Source organism: Solanum dulcamara, chromosome 4 (assembly GCF_947179165.1).
Source record: "Solanum dulcamara chromosome 4, daSolDulc1.2, whole genome shotgun sequence".
Classification (NCBI taxonomy): domain Eukaryota; kingdom Viridiplantae; phylum Streptophyta; class Magnoliopsida; order Solanales; family Solanaceae; genus Solanum; species Solanum dulcamara.
The window spans coordinates 62,211,457-62,218,510 of record NC_077240.1 but is presented as its reverse complement, the minus strand read 5'-3'; the positions used below and the strand labels follow the sequence as shown (position 1 = coordinate 62,218,510).

Here is a 7,054-nt window from a genome sequence, read left to right as displayed (position 1 = left end):
CCAGGACCTAAGTCTCCAGGGAATGAGATTGATGTATATTTACAACCAATGATTGATGAGTTGAAAGAATTATGGGATGGGGTGGAGACTTATGATGCACACTCAAAATCTAATTTTTTTATGCGTGTGGCTCTGCTCTGGATGATTAATGACTTTCGAGCATATGGAAACCTTTCAGGATGGTAAACCAAAGGCAAGCTTGCATGCCCCTGTTGCCATAAAGACACACAATCAATTTCCTTACGCAACAAATTGTGTTATATGGGGCATCGTTTCTTCCTTCCTATGAACCATCCATGGCGTAAAAATAAGATGTTATTTGATGGGAAAGTGGAAATGGGGATCGCACCTAGCCCGTTAACAGGTGATGAAGCACTTATGCAATTACATGAGTTGGGCAATGTGAGTTTTGGTAAAGTGCAAAAGCGAAAGCGTAATATTTCTAACAATGCTTATAATTGGAAGAAGAAAAGTATATTTTTTCAATTACCTTATTGGAAGAGTCTTAAGTTAAGACATAACCTTGATGTGATGCACATAGAAAGAAATGTATCCGACAATATTTTATCAACTGTGATGAGTATGGTTGGTAAGACAAAGGACACATTAAAAAGTAGATATGATTTGGTGGACCTTGGTATTAGGCAAGGGTTGCATCCAATTGAGGACGGGGATAATATTTTGTTGCCGACAACTTGCTATGCATTGTCCCCTTAAGAGAAGTTGAAGTTATGCAATTTCTTAGCTAATTTCAAGGTTCCAGATGCCTTTTCATCAAATATTTCAAGGTGTGTTAATGTACTTGGAAAAAAAATACATGGATTGAAGTGTCATGATCATCATGTATTATTGCAAGATATTTTACCCGTAGCTATACGTGCTTTGTTACCTAAGGAAGTGTGTGAACCAATTATAGCCTTAGGTAAATTTTTCAAGAATCTATATGCTAAGTGCCTGAAAATTGAAGATCTTGATATCCTAGAAGCTGAAATTCCTATCATATTATGCAAACTTCAAATGGTTTTTCCTCCGGCAGTTTTTGATATCATGATTCATTTGCCAATACACTTGGCAAGAGAGGCAAAACTTGGTGGACCAGTTCAATACCGGGATATGTACCCTATTGAGAGGTAACATCTTATTCTATATATTGAAAATCAATATTTTTAAACTATCATATTCTATAACTCTATTGATGAGAAATCTATACGTAGGTATTTGCGAACACTTAAGGGAGATGTTCGCAACCTAAGTAGTCTAGAAGGTTCAATTGCTGAAGGTCATATGTCAAGGGAAAACCTTACATTTTAGTCACGATATTTAAAAAATATCTCAACCAAGTTCAATCAACCAACAAGAAATGATGATGGATTTGAATTACATGGTGGGATGTCTATATTTAAATTAAGTGGGCAAATAAAAGGGGCTTCAGTGCAAAAGAAACTATCTCATTATGAGTTCAACCAAGCATGTATGTATGTTCTTCAAAATTGCGAAGAGCTTTCAAAATTCATGGAGTAATTATCTTATTAATTCAAATATAATTTCACAGTAAGATAATTTAAGTAATCTTAACCAACACAAAATGTAGGGAATACATGAGAGAGATTGAAATACAAGGTTCAACGAGATCTCATGGGATGCATAATAATGAGTTTATTGATTGGTTTCGTGCACGTGTAAGTGTTCACTAAAACAACACTTTACTATTAGTGTTGGCATATCGATATGAACAAATCTTATTTCTTTTTATACATATTTGTACTATTTGCACAAGGACGTGCAACAGATGAGCTCATAAGCTTAGCCGTCGGTCCAGAACCATTGGTGCATCGATATTCAATATTTATAGTGAATGGATTTAGGTTTCAAACAAAAGAACTTGTGAGAAAAACACAGAACAATGGAGTACTTGTTAGGGGAGATGATGCAGACTCTAATAAGGAGTATTATGGTGTATTGGAGGACATTTATGAGTTACGTTATGTGGGAAACAAAAACGTTTATCTATTCAAGTGTCATTGGTGGGATGTGGCTCGCCTAGGAAGAGGATATAAGATTGACAGTTATGGGTTTACAAGTGTGAATACTCATTATGCTTTGAATACAAATGAGTCATTTGTGTTGGCATCTCAATTTGAGCAAGTTTTTTACTTGAATGACACGATTGATAAAGATTGGCTCGTTGTTGTAAAGACAAATCCCCGTGACCTTTTTAGTATGCCTGAAGTTGAAAAAGAATTAATAAATGAAGAAGTTTATCAATAAGAGGAAGTGGAATGTAATATCTTGAGTATCAATGACCAAGAAATTGATATTGCGGTGTCTTTACATAGGGATGATATTGAACCACAAACTGTTTTGCGTACCAATGATGAAGAAAATCAGAATGATGATTTTATTAATGACAATAATATAGATGTATCTGAGAATGAAGAAAGTGAAGAAGAGTTAATTGATGATAATGATGGAGATGACAGTGATACATCTTTTTGAAGATTGCTTAACAGAGACGACTGTATATCTGTCTACATCTTGTTTTGATAAGTTTTCTGTATTTTATTTTGATTATGTTGACATGAAATTAATTCATAACGCTTGTATCTGCAACTTTATAAATATAATTAGCATTTTAAGTTTAATCAATGTGTTACATTTCCATCAATGAGGCTATAGTTGTTAGCAAAATATCACAATGTTTTTTAATTTATTGATCTAATACATTGTTTTATGAATTGATGTTTTCTTTAGCTGGTAGACATATGTTTTATCATTTTTAATTTCTGAATCTTATGCTTCTCCTTTTTAATCATGTTGTAGGAAATGAAAGGAACTGGACGAGGTAAAAGTGGAAGAGGTGGTATAAGAACTGGATGTGGAAATTTTCAAGGACGAGAAAGTCTTGCTGGAACTGCATCTCAGCAAAAAATACCACCAAGGTAAGGACCTCTACAGACAGAACAATCATCTAACCCAAGGTAAGGACCTCAGCAGATAAGCCAAATATCAAATTACCCTATCCAAAGAACATCTCCAGAGACACAATCATCTAGAACTCTAGAAGAAAGTGTACGCCCCTCCCCGGAGGTTGAAACTGGTGCAGGTTAGTCCACGCCCCTAGCTAGTGGTGCAGGATTGTCTGTGCTTGGTCTTGGTTCTGGAAATTTAAATTTACAAGGATCTAATAGACTAATGGGTGGCGTTCTGCAGCAAAGTAAATTAACTTGAAATGCTGGCAGTTTCTCTTCTTCTAGTTCTGCTAGTTCCCTTCATCTGCTAGTTTTCATACTTGACAGAGGCTTAACTAGTTTCGTTCTTTCTTGGGTGCAGATATAGACACTTATTTAATAATCTTCTTTTGATCCGTTTCTTAAAATATATAAGCTCAAACTTTTATGTAGCTTTAAGTTGAAAAAAGAAGAGGATAGTTGGTTAACAAAAGATGTTTTGCAAGCTTTTAGTGGAGGTGCTAAGATGCCATGATTGCATATAGTTCTCAAGATCACCATATTATTACTTTGCAGTTTCTCGCATCAATAAAAAGAGAGGAAGAGGAAAATATAAATCTAAGATGGTTGATATTAAAACCAAGTACAGAGGAAAAATCAATATAATTATTCCAGATGACATTGATAGAGCTGTGGGTTCTGGTGCTAGAGATATTGTTAATTACTGTGGCTTGATCATGAGGAGCAGCATCTCATTTCGAGATGGAAATTGGCAGAAGGTTGTTTTAAAACATGGAGAAGAAATGTGGTATAAGGTTAAGGTAATAAATTACTTTCCATTTTGTATTGTCTTTAAATTACTTAATTTATCAAATTTAATATTATAATGTGTTCAGGACAAATTTGAATTTTGTGGTGGATTGCAAGAACATAAGTTATAAGGCTTTGTGATAAGCACTATAGAAAGACTTTTTAGGGCATGGAAAGCTCGATTGCATAATTCTTACTCTGCCTATGATACTGATGAAGAAAGATTGTCTCATCGACCTGAGGATGTTGAGTTGGAGGACTGGAAATATCTAGTTAAATATTTTGGCAGTGAGAAATTCAAGGTAACTTTATTATAACCAAAACATTGTTGCCCACTCTATAATCTTAGACATATACTTACATGGACAACATGACATCTTTCAGTAACTATCTAGACTAGCATAAATATTTTCTGATCTCTTGACTTAGTATAGGTTGTTAGTGAGAGAAACAAAAAAATAGAGAAAAACAGATAACTAAGCATTCTTGTGGGACACGATCATTTGCAGAAGTAGAGGAAGCTACGGTGAAAATACATTTATTCTTCTATAATTACATATACTTCTTGTTATTTATATGATTATTTGCTTATATATTTTTTTTGTTATTGAACTATATTGTAGAGAAATCCTGAATCGGGAGAAAAAGGCACACCAGATAAAGTCTGGAAGATTCAGCATACACGCAAAAAAGACAACGGAGAACGTGTATGGTTGGATCCGCAATCCCAATAGATTCATGTAATTCCCTAAAGACATTACCTTATTATCTTTTTGATCTACTACAAGTTACTTTATTCTTTTTTTTGGAGACAACTTCTTCTCAAGATAGTCATTTTCACCTTGTCTACTTCAATATGTAATCTTTTTTCTTTGGATTTATGGCTGTGTTTGGGCAAAACATCAGCTGTAAAGTTGCTTTGTCTATATAAATGAACACCCTTGAAGACATGTAAATGAGAACACCATTGAGGACTTAACTGTAGCTGCAGTTTCTGCCCCATATTTCTGCAGGTTCTGAAGGTGAAGATGAGGATGACTATTGTAAGGTATTGCAGGTTTTGGATGCTTAAGGTTACAAGTATGGTTGTATTGTAAATGTGTACATGGTTGTGTAGTTGAGGTATTTGTTGTTGGATATTGCAGCTCTGTAGTAAACTTAGATGTTGATGTAGTAATCCACTCCATTGCACCATGCTAAATCAACCTGCAGGTTCTAGATGTATGCTGCAATTCGACAATAAAGTCATCAAGTGCTGCAACACTTTATTTACCTGCACAATGGAAGCAAATAAGAGAGGAATTCCAAGTGTTGTATCAAGTGTTGCAGGTCTACAATGTACCTGCACAACAGAAACAGAGAAGAAATACCTACTCTAGTCCTTATCTCTAATGATAAGTTGTTTAGTCTAGGAAAGCTATAAACGAGGGACTCTCCCCTTTACAAAGGTCCTAACTATTAAATCTTCAAAGTCGATATAGCTATGAAATAGAGACATCCAAATTGAATAAGAAGAAGTTAGAACACTATAGCTGTAAGAAGAGTTCAAGGAGGTTGTTTGATCCTTTTTAGTTTTCTTCTTCTAAAACTTGCCATCCCTAGCTTGTCCAACTTGATGTAGCCCGTAGTTTTTTGTGGTAGTTGCTAAAAATTATAGAAATATTGTGTATGTTCAAGCATATGACTGCATTTGAACAATGTATCTGCAGGGAAGTTTGCTTCTCGGAATACATGTTTGCATTGGAAGAAGTCCAAAAGCTGGACCAAAGAAAGTCCAAAGTTACTTTCAATATGTACGTTATGTTTTGGTGAAATAATTAAATATTATTGCAGGGTCAACTTCAACAACTTGTTGTTGAACAACAATCTGAAGAGATCAAGCATCCCATGACTAGGGATGAGATTTTATCATCGGTTCTCGGTGAGAGATCAGGCTATGTTTGGGGAAAAAGATATGGAAAGAAGCCTCCTAAAAAGACTCAACTACATCAGTCAGACATAGAGGCAAGTGTATCTTCGGCAATGGAAAGTATTCATCAAGAGATGCAACCTGATATGGATCGAAAGTTACAAGAAGAACGTGAACAAATGACTGCTGATTTAAAAAAGAATATGAAAGAAGATTTGCAGAAAAAATTGGAAGAGGAGCGTGAACACATGAAAGGCGAGGTAGACAATATGTTCCAAGAACAAATGTCTACTATTATGACTAGAATGCAACAGGTACTTTCTCTTGCTCTTTTGGAATATAATAAATTGTTATCTTGGTGTAGAAAATAGTTACATTAAAAGTTGGACTAGTTATTAGGGAAATCCAACAACTGAAATGTTTTCTGGAAAGCTTTCCACGGCTTTAGAGATGCCGAATCCAACAAAGCTATGGCCTATGGCTAACAAGAAGTACTTTAGTTATCAACAGTAAGTGGAAGATTGTTGGAAGTTTTTTGTGTTATCTATTTACTGGAAACTAGTGAAGGCTTCTGATAAGCTATCAACAACCTCATCATTATCTATAGGACACTTTTGGGAAAGTTTCTCTTGGTTTCAGCCGGCGAAACTAATTTAATAAGTCACTAAGGCATAATTTTTTGTTAAGGCTTCCAGATAAAGTGCTCAAGTCTTGTGTTATTGTAAGTTTTGGTTTTGTAAACTTTTTAGTTTCTGTGTTTCCATTTTTGGAGTCAAAATATTGCTTCTTTTAGTTGTTATTTACAAAATATTGTTGCTTTAGCTGCTACTTTATGTTGTGAAGTATAAAGAAAAGTTAAGATTTTAGGTTGGGATATGAAGAGTAACATCCCAAGAAACATGTTCTTGGCAAGGAAAAAAGTGGTTATTTTCCTTTTCTGTAGACTAAGTACTGTTTGATGTTAAATTAGGACTCAATAGAAGCTATATGAAAAGCTCCTATCTTTAACACCCTCAGTCCTCTTTTCACTACTTTTTTACTGATTATAGGAGAAAAGGAATACTATGAAAGACAGTTTGAGACATTGAAGTCATTCGAGGAAGTTGATATTGTTTTTCTATTTTCAGGGACAAGGTTCTTATGCAATGGGGACCAATCAAGCAGTAGTTTGAAGGCGTGCAATGGGAGTTTTTGCTTTTCGTACTTGTATATGCAAACACAAAATGCTTTTGTTCTAATTTTGTGAGATACAATGATAACTGAAGTACTAGCTAATATGTACGTACTCGTAAATGCTTTTGTTCTAATTTTGTGATATACTATATATTAGATGTTTTTAATATCTATATATATACTAATTTTAGAGAATTTATTTTTAAAACACTAA

The 7,054-nt window shown here is 34.4% G+C and overlaps 1 pseudogene; it reads left to right on the top strand.

Annotated features, from left to right (window-relative positions):
- The first annotated feature begins 261 nt into the window (after positions 1–261).
- Positions 262–6,038, top strand: LOC129884297 (uncharacterized; annotated as a pseudogene).
- Positions 6,039–7,054: the final 1,016 nt, after the last annotated feature.